The sequence below is a fragment of the Haliotis rufescens genome, unplaced genomic scaffold (assembly GCF_023055435.1).
Source record: "Haliotis rufescens isolate VD_foot unplaced genomic scaffold, xgHalRufe1.0.p SCAF_89, whole genome shotgun sequence".
Lineage (NCBI taxonomy): Eukaryota > Metazoa > Mollusca > Gastropoda > Lepetellida > Haliotidae > Haliotis > Haliotis rufescens.
Genome location: NW_025964382.1, coordinates 888,427 through 903,192, shown reverse-complemented (window position 1 = coordinate 903,192; position 14,766 = coordinate 888,427). Strand labels below are relative to the sequence as shown.

At 37.9% G+C, this 14,766-nt stretch overlaps 1 protein-coding gene across 1 annotated transcript in view; it reads right to left on the bottom strand.

Moving 5' to 3' along the window:
- The window catches only part of LOC124150734, a 31,564-nt gene that overhangs the window by 15,991 nt on the left and 807 nt on the right, over positions 1–14,766 (bottom strand). The window lies entirely within an intron of this gene.

Genomic DNA, 14,766 nt, shown 5'->3' with positions numbered 1-14,766 from the left:
AACACGAAAAAAAATCCAAACTGTCGCAGTGACAATTTACAGATATCTATGAATTTATCTTAGTATATATTTGACACATCTTCACAATCACCTTTCAATGATCGGCCAATTGATCAGTGATGCCAAAGGCTTGAAATAGCCACAGGTTAATTAACAACTTCGAAAATATCTCCCGTCACGTTTATCGTGTCGGCCATTTTGACGTAGTGTACTTGATGTAAATGTATTACGACGCTCTGTCATTGTAATTGACTTACTGAGGTAATTCTGCAAAAGATCTTCTCATCTAATGAGGATATTGTTTGGAATATATTTCTTGTAAACATACTAAAACATATGTTCCTCGCTTTGGGGGGAACTATTTTATTCCGGGGTGGCCCATTAAATCTAGTAGTAAGTCAAGGCACCATGCGTGATCTGTTATTTTATGTGTTTAAATTACGATTTGGGGCGTTAACAAAATACACTGACGCAAGTATATTCTATTCAAATCAGTTGGATAATTGAATATGCTTTCTTTTACATATTACATAACATCACTGCACAAAATATGAACAGTTGCAGTAACACACTACGGTAATCGCATTAAACATCATTTTCAACTGTACAGTATTTCAGTATTTCAGTTATATCATGGTGTATCAGACTGATGTGGGATAAAAACCGAAGTGGTTCAGGTCATCCAATGGGTGTTCGGGAAAAGGTGAGCGTATCCTGCCACACAAGTGGCACCCGTCACAAAACATGCAAGGACAAGTCAATTGTTCACCTGAACAAAGCACGGAAACACACAATGATGCCCGTCCTCAGTTTTACCGAGCATGTAAATTATTTTGTCCGTCAAAAACATGGACGAGTATAAACAATATGTTCATTCACGTAATACATGTCATACATTTGACAAAATGTATTGACTCGGAGCATTATTGTTAATCACAGCGTATGCAGTTGAACTCATCACCCATCCCATTATTGATAACCCTTCTTGAAGATCTATGAAATCAGAAGCTGCAACACTCTATCTTTTAACTGGCATGTCAGACTTCTATTTCATTACTCAGTTTTATTTGCACGGATTACTATAGAAGGGACATTGTCTCGTTGTCGCATTGTCGCATTGACGCCTTTACAAAAACAAGCAAAACGTGTCAAAATTAACAAAAGCGCGACAATTGGCCATTTGTCGCATTGTCGCGTGTTCGCATTGTCGCTCTTTGATAATCCTTTTCTTTATTTTACAAAAGGGCGACGATGCCGTAACGCGACATTTTCAAGGTCAAAATATGTCTCGTTGTCGCATTGTTGCCCCATCACAAATGTGTATAAAAGGCGTAAAGTTCAGTTATTGTTACAGTTAGGAAGTTCAACCTGATAAATGTACGTCTTGAAATGAAAACACAAGTCCGTCCGCGAGTCCATAACGTTTTATTGTGAGCTCTTCTCTAAAAGTGCTTAGTGTTCAACTCCCAGTTCCAAACACGTAGTACCTCCTCAATAATCCACATACCTCCAGTGCAGTGGTCTTCCGGAAGATTTTACTCTTGACCGTATTAGACAACTGACGAGTGCACGCCTGACCTGTGACCTCGTTGCAACCCTCGTGATGTGTTTGCCGAAGGGAGAGGTGTAGGAAATGTGTGCTCCAGCCCAGCACAGAGCTCGCGACACACTGTATACTGATGTATACAGTATATTGCAGTTGATATACTGTATACTGCATGTGATACTTATTTGCGGACATGTTACAACTTTCAAGATTCAAGATTCAATTTGCATATATTTCATATACAACAGACCGCCGTCATATATCACTGGAATACTGCTGAGAGCGGCGTTAAAACAAATTGTTTTCATAATGGAGCGCTGCAGTCATTTAAAATAGAACCGTATACATATGTACATGTAGTACCAACTCACTCTATTTGTTTCGAATATTCAGCAGAAAATATATTATTAACCAGGTCTTTGGGAAAAGATATCAAATTTTCATAAGTAGCCACATAGGGATGACAAAGGACCCCTCGCTGATTAGGTTCTTGTTTACTTAAGAGCAGAGTTGGCCATGTTAGATGATATAACCAAAATCCAGGCGCTGCGGCGGGGGGCAAGCTGGTCTTGTTAGTGTATGGTATGAGCTGTGACGTTGACCCAAGAGAATAATGTAAAACATGTGACCAACTCAAGTCTATAATGATTGTGAAAGTCTTGATTTCCCTAGCTCTAGCCTGAAATTAAGAATTGTTCTATGCTCCATTTTAATTGTATTATTTTCATTTTGTAGACATGGATGGACCAACCAGGAAAGAAATTGATGGAATATTAATATCACATGTTACCACTGATCCAGTTAAATTCATCACACAATAATACATTAGTATTTGACATTACGGCATTTGATTATTAGGGCATGATCATGTACATGTTCCCTGTAGTAATGTACACACCAGTCAACTTGATTATAATTTTTATCAAAGTGTAGCGCGGCATCAACGATTACTTTATGATATCCTCACTTGTCATCGATGTATTGACATCGAACAATGGACGGCAATTCGAAATTCTGATTGATAGCTTCAATAGGGACCGCGCCGGTGTCAGTACAATTTTCCTAGTTAAAATAAGTATCTACAAAATATAATCTGAAGCAGACAAGAACAATATTTTTTTTTTATTAATGCTTACTTTCATGGATAGAATTAAGGCAATCTAGGCTTGCCAAATCGTTCTAGACTTGAGCTGGATTCCTTTTAAATTTATTCTGTATGGTCTGGGAGACGAACGGGCGTCAGTATCGCATGGAGAACTGGGACAGCCTTAATCAGTGTAATCGGATATGTTGTGGAGTTTCGGTTTTGGGCTGTTTGCTGAATATATAGAATTGCGAGTTATGTATACTCTGTATTATTTCGTCATGGTAGCATATATATTTTCTATGTTGCTTTTTTAATTATCCACAAATAATGAGAACTACAATGTAAACCTCTCTCTGGAGATATGCAATAATACTACTGAAGGGCATATCTGAAAAATGGGACTTCTCGACAAATATTTCTTTCTTAAATACTACCCGTTACAGGTATTCTGATCATTATATCATACTTTGTACAGTTTAAAAGTCAAATAATGGCAAATTGTGTATTTTTCTACATTTTGAATTAATTATATTTTCTGAAATAAAACCTTAGCATCAGATAGTGATATACACGAATATGATCTATACTATTATAAATGAATTATCAATTTCGTATTATGAATTAGATAAACAGAAATATGATAGTAAAACAAATTATTTTAATCTATTCTTGTGAGTAGGTAACGAGAGATCTAGGCAACGCACTAACGTAGCCATTTATGAAAATGAAATATTAAAAGTTTAGGGGTTTGAACCTGCACATTGAATGACAGGGAAGAAAGCAACGCAATAATCTAATTATGAATCAAATTATGTTATAAAAATAACAGAATATTTAGAAAATATAAGTTTAATTTCTCATTGTTGGAAGGTGTTTAATAATTATATAGATTTTGTTTGATTGTTTGTTGTTTAACGCCGCACTCAGCAATATACCAGCTCTATGACGGTGGTTCGTAAATAATCCAGTCTGGACCAAACATTTAGTCATTATCATCAAGAGCACCGATCTACGCATTTGGGATACGATGACATGCATCAACCAAGTCAGCGAGCCAAGTCGCCTTCGTAGAAGCATGGGTTGTTGAATGCCTATTCTAACCCGGATCTTCACGGGTATTTTTTTAAATAATAAAGTACAATGAAATTCTGTATATGTCCATAATAAGTGTGTATAAGTAGATGGATAATATGTCCATACACGCCAAGTAAATGGTATATGCATTAATTTAAATGCAAATGATTCAATGATGAGTTCTTTCACAAGTCCATATTTCAAGGCATGTATTTGATATTCATAATAACTCCACAAAAGCTACACAATGGCAACAAAACGGTACCAGCATAACAGATACCAATAATACATGAGATACATATAATTACTTTAAAGTTAAAACATGTATCTAAATAGAAAATAAGAAGGATACACTTCCGACATTTATCGTATTTTGTTTTCGTTTGGAGAGAGAAGTTGTGATTGGTATCTGATGGGTGCAAACAGGTGTTCCCTTCCGCCAAGGCCTTGCGGCAATACTATAGCCCAAAATGAAACAAGCCTTGTTCAACAGGTTCAGACTCAAATTTCTATCCCACTTGGGCTCCTTTTAAATTTAAATCTAATTTCTCGTGTCGATATGTGTCAGAAGAAATGAAATATTACAGCACTGGTGAATAGGTTATATGCACATGTCAGCGTCGATCCTATAATATCCTTTTTTGCAAAATACATATATACTGATGAATTAAGGTAGTAATACTACGCAAATATATGTCCAGATGCATATATCAGTATCATCTCGTGATCTTAATTCGTGCTTTGAGCCCTTTTTCTACCGGAGATTCTGGGGTGTTACATCACACCAGAAAGCCAGGTCCAAATTCAAGTCATAATTTCATGGTCCGTCTTGTATGTTGGAAACCAATATCGCAATATGGCTAAATATTGCTGAACGTGGTATTAACCCGATTACTCACATAATTATTCCATTTTCTACAGTCATCTACGAACACTATCTTTAAGGAGGTATATCTGTATCATCCAAATGTCCATACATATATGTCCACATTTATATGTATAAAGCAAGTCGTCCTGCACTCTTCCTTAAAACATAAATGTTAAGCATTTCCTCTGTATGGATTTATATAATGTAATATCGTTTTAATGTAATGCTGATGCAGTAAACGTACCACAGACCTAATGCTAGAATAACATCTAATTTCTGAAATGAACATATTTTACAGAAAAAAACAGTTGTTTAAACAATACTTATAAAATATAAGAACAAGGAGCCAAGAGCCAAATATTGGGCTGTGTTGGACATATTTGTTTCGGGGTCTTATGACAGACAAACCTGATGCCTTTAAGTATAAAGATAAGTAAGTAAAGATGTTGTACATATGTTCGTGATTAACCCAAACTTGAAAAATATTGAAAGATGAGTGGTAACTATTTATGCCAATATTTCAAATTAGAATGAGAGCACATCAGGAAAGCATGGTACTTTAAATATACGTATCTTGTTAACCCAATATTCTTTTTTAAGTAAGAACAGCATGTATATCGAGAGTATAGGTTTGGTGCGTGACTTATCACACAGTACTTTCAGAAAGTGTGCATATTCTGTTTATCGGCAATAAATAACATAAGATGATTCATACGGGTAAATACGATTTACTTCAGAACTAGTATAGATTATTTAAGGTTAGGGGGAAATGTATGTAATTGACAGAACTTTGGCCGGGTTTGAAGGATTTGGGTCCTGGCTTGGGCTTTGTGTTGGACGTGTAGACGGCATTTCCAGGTTTGACGTATCAATGACAAAAATGATATCAGATGCAATTCTCTGCCTTTTCGGGTGAACGATTGGCTTGCCTTTGGATGTGTTTGTGGCGGGTGCAACTAGTGGATCGGAATGAGCTCGCGTTTTTGCGAGCATCCAATGTCATCATTTATTATGATGAATCATGAAACATGCTCCTGATGTTGTCGCAATGGTGCAGTTGGCGCTACTTTAAAATTCGCAAGGGTTTCTCATGATAATGGAAATGCTTATGTCGCTTTTGTTGACCGATAAACATGAAAAGACATAATGTTAGTGTATATGGTCATGTTATTAAGAAACAAACGACGAGTGGGAGTTGTTTATTGTACGATAAACAACGACCGAGACTCGTTTATTTCTATATGAGATATCAACATTACGTACAGCCTCTTTTAGGGTGTTAAATTAGGAAACAATACACGCTTTACAATATTTACCCGTACTTGAATAATGATGATTCCTTGAATAGAATCCGACAGCGGCCATGCTAGATAACACCATTTTAGGATTTGAGTTTGGTCCCGCATATTCTCACAATTTTCTCGTCAATCATCTGTACCTTTTCTCCCAATACCGATTGTCATATCACTCTCATTTTCGGATTCTCCAGCAAAATTTATTGGGAACAACTCACTAGACACATACCTCTCAAAAATAAGGTCAAATTTACAAATTTTACTTTTCAAGTTGCGAGTGCATGTTCGAATCTCAATAAATGACGTCATGATAGAACAATGTTTTATCGTGAAATAAATATCGCTTCCTTCTTTGTTCTTTGTGATTTATCGCGTAGCTATCTTATATCATCAAATGCCAATTTCTAATTGCTTTATCATGACGTATCCGTGTCATGTAGCAATAACATACACAAATATCGTTGACTTCGACGTTGAATAGTGTCATGAAATCTGATTATCCTCTTGTGTGCAATATTTCTGGTTGATAAATCTAACATATTCTTACTTTAAGAATAGCGACTATACATTATTATATATCCCTTATCAGGTCTCTGTAACATTTGCAAAATGATAAATATATAAAAATACAACTGAACCTAAATGTAATGTTTAAATATCCTTACGTTGCTGAGTGCAGCATTTAACAATAAACAAACAAAACATAATATCTTTAAGAATTATGTTAACCAATCCGATGCTAAAAATAATCTCACAATCTCCATACCTCTTTCTCTCTATGAAAACATAATAACTTTTTTTTAATAATCTGAAGGAATAATAATGGCAATACTATCATAATTATCATCATTATTTATGTTACTTATCCTCAAGTGAAGTAGTCCTCCACACTATACATTTAGTGAAGAAGCCCATGAACATATGAACTATGTAACATACATTCATGGAAATTAGATGAACAGTTGAAGTTAGCAAATGATATTATTCGGTCGAACGTCTATCAGCCATCTATTCTATTCATGAAGAACATTTCACGTGGGACCAACAGAGGGAATTATGACTATCGACTTGCTAATTATTTTTTATATTCATGCCAGCTCAAACGATCTATTGGCTTGATTTATTGTTATGGTATCCACAAAATAAGTAGGATCCGATTTTTTCCGTTTTTGTTGAAATAAAACTGAATAATATTTGCTGTTTACATATCAAAGTTTGCCAAATTGTTACAAAATGTTTGCCCACAGCAAGGCTACGTATCCCCAACATATTGTGCAAGGCACAGTATCACTGGACTGAGGGAGGGCGGTATTCCTCCTTGTGGGTCACCTGCTTGGCAATATGGGACGGGAAAACTGCAGGGGGTGAGGGCAGTTAAGTTGATGGTACAGACAGATAAGAGAGATCATTTTACAAATGTGAAACCTCAGTCCACAAAGGAAGAGGCGAAAGTTGAAACTTGGTGAGGTTTACAGAACAAAGGCAGTTATTTCTAGTTTCTTACTGACCGAAGATACATTTAATAAAACAATTAATGTGTGTGTGTGTGTATGTGTGTGTGTGTGTGTGTGTGTGTGTGTGTGTGTGTGTGTGTGTGTGTGTGTGTGTGTGTGTGTGTGTGTGTGTGTGTGTGTGTGTGTGTGTGTGTGTGTGTGAGGTAGAAGAAGAATTGTACACCATAAAAATGGCTACGTATGTAGTTGGGGTAGATATGTTGAATGCCCGGCCAGTACGACCTTTGAGTCACTACAGTTGCAGTCATTAAAATGCGTAAAACAGTATTTGAGTGAAAGAAAACACTATAAGTGAGTGAAACAAAAGACCTCAGTACAGGCACACCCAGTCCCCCAATCCCAAGTCTGCATGTATCAATACTCATACCTGCCACATCCTCAACCACTTAACTTACTCACACAATCATCTGACAACATGTTCGCCAACCCTCGTATCACAACGCATGCACGCATGCACGCATGCACGCATGCACGCACGCACACACACACACACACACACACACACACTCACACATCACATTCTTCTTTCCCCACCATTATGTCTACGTCAGCCATCATGGATCCATGCGCATGCTTTCATACATAATCCATCCTCCCACCATTCCCCAATTCGAACTATAACTATATCCGCCCTCATGTATCGGTATTCGTGCTTTCATACATACATACACACCCCTACCATTCCCCTACATCCATCGCAGTATAACTATGACTATAACCGCCTTCGTGCATCCGCACTTATGTTCACATTGCATTGCATATGCTTCGAATTACACGTTTAAAATATCGTAAATATTTTACAACATGTACATATTATATATCAGCAAACAGAGATTATTATAACGCAATAGATTTCATCCGTCAAAACATCACAGAAAGAGGGGCAGCCTGGAATTTTACAATGGCATCTGAATGCACTATGACGTTCAACTGGTCAGGAGGTGAGAGTTGCCGAAGATTACGGTAAACTTCAGTTACAGATCTCCATTACGAATATCTAAAGTATGAATAAAGATCACAGCTTGCTATGACGTGTACTTCATGCCAGAATTCAGAATTAGCAATGTCCTTAGCTCTAAATTGTATGTCTAAATGCTTATGTAGACAAAGACCCAAATGTATATAGGCATGACCATATTATATTCTACGCAAATATCACCACATTTAAAAACAAAGCTAGATTGAGTCTTTGAAGGGCATTAAGAATTGATACACACAAGGAAAAATATTTATGGATGTCAACGGATGAACACTGCGTTTCGGAATATATACTTTCTCCTTTATCAGGTGCATATTATTAAATGCTATGAGGCAGAGAACATATATTTGTACCTGTAAGAACAACAAAAGTAAAAAGATAGCAAAGAAGGGAACGCAACAAGGGAAGCCAACAGATAACTGGCATGGCGCTGATTACCCCGCCTCCCGTTTGCCCATTGTCCATTTCCCATTACCAATCATTCATAAGTTAAGTTTTGGCTTTAATTTGTCCATTGATAATCAACCATCAGCGTCTATGATCTCCACCCTAAAAATATGTAGTTTACTGAGAAGGTGGTATCCAAATATAATGTGTGTTACTGTTGACCACTTTCTTAAAGGCATTGTTGGTTCAAAGCTTTTGGTCATAGAAGCCGTGCCATTTTTCTCTTGTCAGAGGAGTACAGAAAGTATACGTCATCTGGACTAACATTTTTGGTTCGGTGGCTGGGTTAGATCGATTGGGTGCCTCACTCACAGTGTGGGTTCAAATCCCGGACGGGGCTCAACCCAAGAAAGTACGAGAATCTGTACTTTACTCAGAAAGTGTTATCCCAATTATAACATTTGTTGTCAAGAAAACACAATAAATGTATATTCGGCTTTGAATGGGTAATGATATCACAGACATATACGGATATTGATGATGACTTGGAGGAGCTTCGTAACGCACGTCTTCTCAATTCAGGGATTGGTAAATCCAAATATGTGTGTGCGCGTGCGTGCGTGCGTGCGTAAATGTGGGCCTGTTGGATGTTACATAAAACATTCATCTTGAGCGGGATGGTAGTTCAAGTTGGATTAGCATGTTAACTATATGATCTTCTTTAGGCAGAGAATGCCGCGCATGAATGTATTGATGAAATTCCTAGGTACATGGGGCCTTTTCGTCCCCAGGAATACCCACAGTGGAGACTTCAATGGGGATAGGGTGTACACAATGTGCTTCCTGGTAGATTGTGTGTCATCAGACCGGACAACGTTGGCCTTTGACTGATTGTGGCGTAAAACACACTTATTCATTTACTTATATCGGAAATTGAATGTTCATCTTAATTGTTATTGTTGAACATGTAATATATTTTTAAAGAAATAAAACAGTGACATAATAACTACAACTTTATGTGAGCGCGAGTAGCTTTTTTGGAATGAGATGAATAAGTCTTATAAAGTTGTAAGCTTCTTCACAACCGTGTAACTATGAATTGACTTTATTGGGTAATCAAAAAAGAGATAGGACCTAAAATAGCCAAATTTCATCCGATTTCACTTGTCCACCATCTTGGATGCAAGGCGAAAACATTTCAGCGCGTTTGAAGTCACTGAGAATGCCCCCTGCAGAGTTGGACGAACATTCTGCGGTGGCGCGGCTGAGTTGACCAGAGGCTATCAGCAGTATTTCCTGTCCAGGTTATTTAGGTCAATTGTTTGTTTGTGTGTGTGTGTGTGTGTGTGTGTGCGTGTGTGCGTGTTTGCGTGCGTGCGTGTGGGGGGTGGGGGCGGGTGAGATTAGGGTGATAGATGATAGATTTAGCAACAAGTAAGGTCATCTTGAGTAGGAGGGTATTCGCAGATGGATTAGCATATGAACTATGATTCTCTTTAGGCAGAAAATGAGGATCCACGATGTTCGACCTGGTAGAAGTGTGTTATCAAACCTCACAGCATTGGTTTTTTGACTGACTGTAGCGTCAAAACAAACTCATTCATTTACTTGAACTGAATGTTCATCTTAATTGTTATGGATAGTCACGGAGCCATGATCCAGAGAACAGGGTGTCATTAGATAGAAATAAACTAAGTAATAATAGGATTACCAGAAAAACGGGGTTTTACACACAAGCCAATAAACTTCGCTCATTAACACCAGGGTAAGTCAGTACAAGATTGAAAACTGCCCCATAATTATGTATGACATGCTTGTCGGGTATTGCTACATATATATATGTGAAAACAAAGTTATTAAAATGAAGAGCAAAATTGATGAAAGTTAACAATAAACGTGTATACGTGTTATATCGTCACTGCAAAAATAATGATTGTTTGTCTTTAGTATTAACATTCAAATACGTTATATCTGTATTAGCGATATTGTCTTTGTTCCACCGGTGCGTCAGCGTTAGCCGTACTATCTCGTAGTATAATTGAATTTCGGAAGACATCACGATACAGTTTTTACGATGCATCACGTCTGCACTAGCGCTTGATAACAGCCTTGTGTTTGGGCGTTTCAGTGGTTTAAATCGCTGCTCTTGATATTGTTGATTAAACTTTGATACTATGAACAATATAATGTTATGTGAGAGGTTGACTTTAGAACGGTAACATACTAATAGTATATAGGATGACATAAACAGAACAATGAGAAGTTCGTCCAGATTAGTGTATAGGCAACATTTAATAATTAAAATAATTACATTCAACATCTCCCCTTTTAAGTCCATTTTTCTGACTTAAAAGTAAATGCAAGAACAATCGGCCGGAATACAATGTATAGTTCTTGTCCACTTCCATATGACTTTATAGCATACAATAAGCTATCGGGTCCCGTTTAGATCGGTTTGGGTGGCAGCCTAGATAGCCATAGAATAGTTTCATCTTGGAATCTCCCATAGTTACTCGTTACGATTCCGAACCTTCACGTGACTGTGTTTATGAACCATTGTCAAATAGTGGTGACATTAAATCTAGGAAACAATACGCGAAATCGCGCATGCACAAAACGGAAAATTTGGTCAAGGCATTAAGTAATCCGCATGCGCAGAACGATTGATTTCAGTACTTCCGCTAAGCGCTTCGAATGCAGCGTCAAACGCGGGCCTGTAATCTAACACGCGGATACTGACCAATGAAATCTGAGAAGTAGAAATACCGGTAGACGCTGTTGCTTGATTGACAATGTCAACCAAGAAAGGGAGGAGCTTAACGCTATCGTTCTCTCCCAGTAAATTCCGATGTCAAATAACGACGTTATTTGGACGGAAAAACGATGGTTTGAAAACGTCCAAATAACGTCGTTTTTCCGTCCAATGACCATATACGGAAAAAAACGACATTTTCGTGTTTGCAGTGTCACATTTAACCGATTCCTACAGTAAATATTGGCGTGTTTTATAAGTGTTCTCTCTTTTTTTTATTTTTTCGGATGCGTACATAAATCTGTATCTATTTCCCAAGAATGATTAAATTTGATATACGTTTAAAATTAAAACTGATCAACATGTCTGTGTCTATATTAGATAAGAGCTTAAACTGGAAGTCAACGGAAATGTTTGTCAAGGCTAGCGTAGTAATTAACTGTAACATGTGACCGATATTGTGTGTGTTTGTATGTTTTTTGTGTGATGTCCTTTTTTCAGTATACATTTCAATATCCTATGTAGGAGGGGAAGGAAGGGATAGTAAATTACAAGATGATAATGAAAAAACCTTTCGTAAGATGATCAATTTCCACGGCATGTCGAGAATTAAACATTCACATACAATTTAGGCCCTGTGATGATCGAACGGAATGTATTTGAAACACGCTAGGAACAACTATTTACTGTTTTGAAATTCCGGTCACAGCATCCATGGCAATGGTGATTTTGATTAATACAGCAAAGAATAAGAACAATTAAATATATCATACACAAACTCAGTCATTGCATGCATTTCCTGTGTATGGGTTTGTTGCAAAGGTCTAAAATCAAGCTTGTGATCTTGTGAAGAACGACTCTTAAATAGAGGACATGTGAGGAAAACATTACCTCTACTTTATCAGGGAAGCCGGAAAACAGTTCATTTTGTTTCTTCTCTTGGCTATATACCATTGGAATGGTCATTGTCCCTTATCGTGTATAAATGCAATGAAACCCTTTGGTCCAACTGAAAATATGGCAATACAGTGGTCTGACAGTAATATATAATGGTACTGATTACTGGTATAAAATATAGCTTTTCAAATCACCCTTGACTTAATGCTATCTTACCACAATGTTCATTGTTACGTATCATAAAAGGGATTTGTAAAGGTTATGGGGAAAATGCCTGCTGCTCTATTGATTTTGTGGAGCAAATAATGAATGACCAAACATTTATGTTAATAATTGTTTCAAAATTTTCTCGGGAATTACTTTGCTCAATGCAAATACATTCCGTTGCTTTATATTTAATCTATAAACAGAAACTACCGAGATAAGGCAACAGGTAACAAGCGGTGTAGAATGCAGTGATGTGTACTATGTCAGTCAGTCAGTCAGTCAGTCAGTCAGTCAGTCAGTCAGTCAGTCAAGAGTCCAGCAGTCAGTCAAGAGTCAGTCAGTCAGTCAGTCAGTCAAGAGGCAGTCAGTCAGTCAAGAGTCAGTCAGGCAGTCAGTCAAGTGTCAGTCAGTCAGTCAAGAGTCAGCCAAGAGGTAGTCAGTCAGTTAGTCAAGAGGCAGTAAGTCAGTGAGTCAGTCAGTCAGTCAGTCAGTGAGTCAGTCATGAGGCAGTCAGTCAGTCAGTCAGTCAAGAGGCAGTCAGGCAGTCAGGCAGTCAATAGTCAGTCAGCCAGACAGTCAAGAGGCAGTTAGTCAGTCAGTCAAGAGGCAGTCAGTCAGTCAGTCATGAGGCAGCCAGTCAGTCAATCAGTCAAAAGGCAGTAAGGGAGTCAGCCAGTCAAGAGTCCAGCAGTCAGTCAGTCAGTCAGTCAAGAGTCAGTCAGTCAAGAGTCAGTCGGCAGTCAGTCAAGAGTCAGTCAGTCAGTCAAGAGTCAGCCAAGAGGCAGTCAGTCAGTTAGTCAAGAGGCAGTCAGTCAGTCAGTCGGTCAGTCAAGAGTCGCAGTCAGTCAGTCAGTCAAGAGTCAGTCAGTCAGTCGGTCAAGAGTCAGTAAAGATTCAGTCAGTAAGCCAGTCAGTCAAGAGGCAGTCAGTCAGTCAGTCAAGATGCAGTCAGTCAGAGTCAGTCAGTCAAGAGGCAGTCAGGAGTCAGCCAAGAGGCAGTCAGTCAGTCAGTCAAGAGGCAGTCAGGCAGTCAGTCAGTCAAAGGTCAGTCAGTGAAGAGTCGATCAGTCAGTCAGTCAGTCAGTCAGGCAGGCAGGCAGGCAGGCAGGCAGGCAGGCAGGCAGATATACTATAGATGTTAACACAATTGATGAAACATATGGTTGATTTTGACAACCTGGCCAATGTCAGACCCAACACAGACGAAACACTTCTGATAGAGACTATGTTGAGAATGTAGAGTTAAAACGACTTCACTTTGAGCACCGTGTTTCCTTTAAATACCGCGATCTTAGACACTGTAAAGTGGTATACAGGTAGATATAATACTAGTCTATTGATGTAAACACATTTGATGATACATCTGTGAGTTTCAAGTTAATTTTGACAGTCGGACGGAAGACAGCCTAAACACATCTGATAGAGACATGTTGAGAATGTACTGGGGAGAAAGGCGTCACTTTTGGCACCGTGATTTCTTTAAATACCGCGATCTGAGACACTATAAAGTGGTATATAGGTAGATATAATACTAGTCTAAAGATGTACACACATTTGATGATACATCTATGAGGTTAAAGTTGATTTTGACAGCCCGAGCCAAGTCGGACCCAACACTGACGAAACACTTCTGATAAAACTATGTTGGGAATGTAGAGTTAAAACGACTTCACTTTGAGCACCGTGTTTTCTTTAAATACCGCGATCTGAGACACTATAAAGTTGTATTTAGATAGACAGGATACTAGGTTGTAGATGTAAAGTATTTTTAGTAACTTTAAAGATGCTTTAACAGTTATTATGCTTTCTACGCGTGTCGTGTCAGCTGCTCGACATTCGCGAATATCTTCTCCCAGAAGACATCCTGTGTTGGTTTAGCAAGAATGAGTAAAGGTTAATTAGGGAAGCCATACACGTTAATTAATGAAAGAAAAGTAGTCAAAACACTGTCATTTCCTGCCCTGGACATCACACCCTAACATGCTAAGGTCGGTGAGAAACCTCATCAAAGAAAACACTCAGTCACGACACTTGAGGACTCTCGGTATGTAGTCATAATTATTACTTTATTACATTGTTAAATAAACATTTTGATTCAAACGCCATTCATTGGGCAAAACTATACGTTTATGGACATTTGAGATCTGCCCAGATATGAAC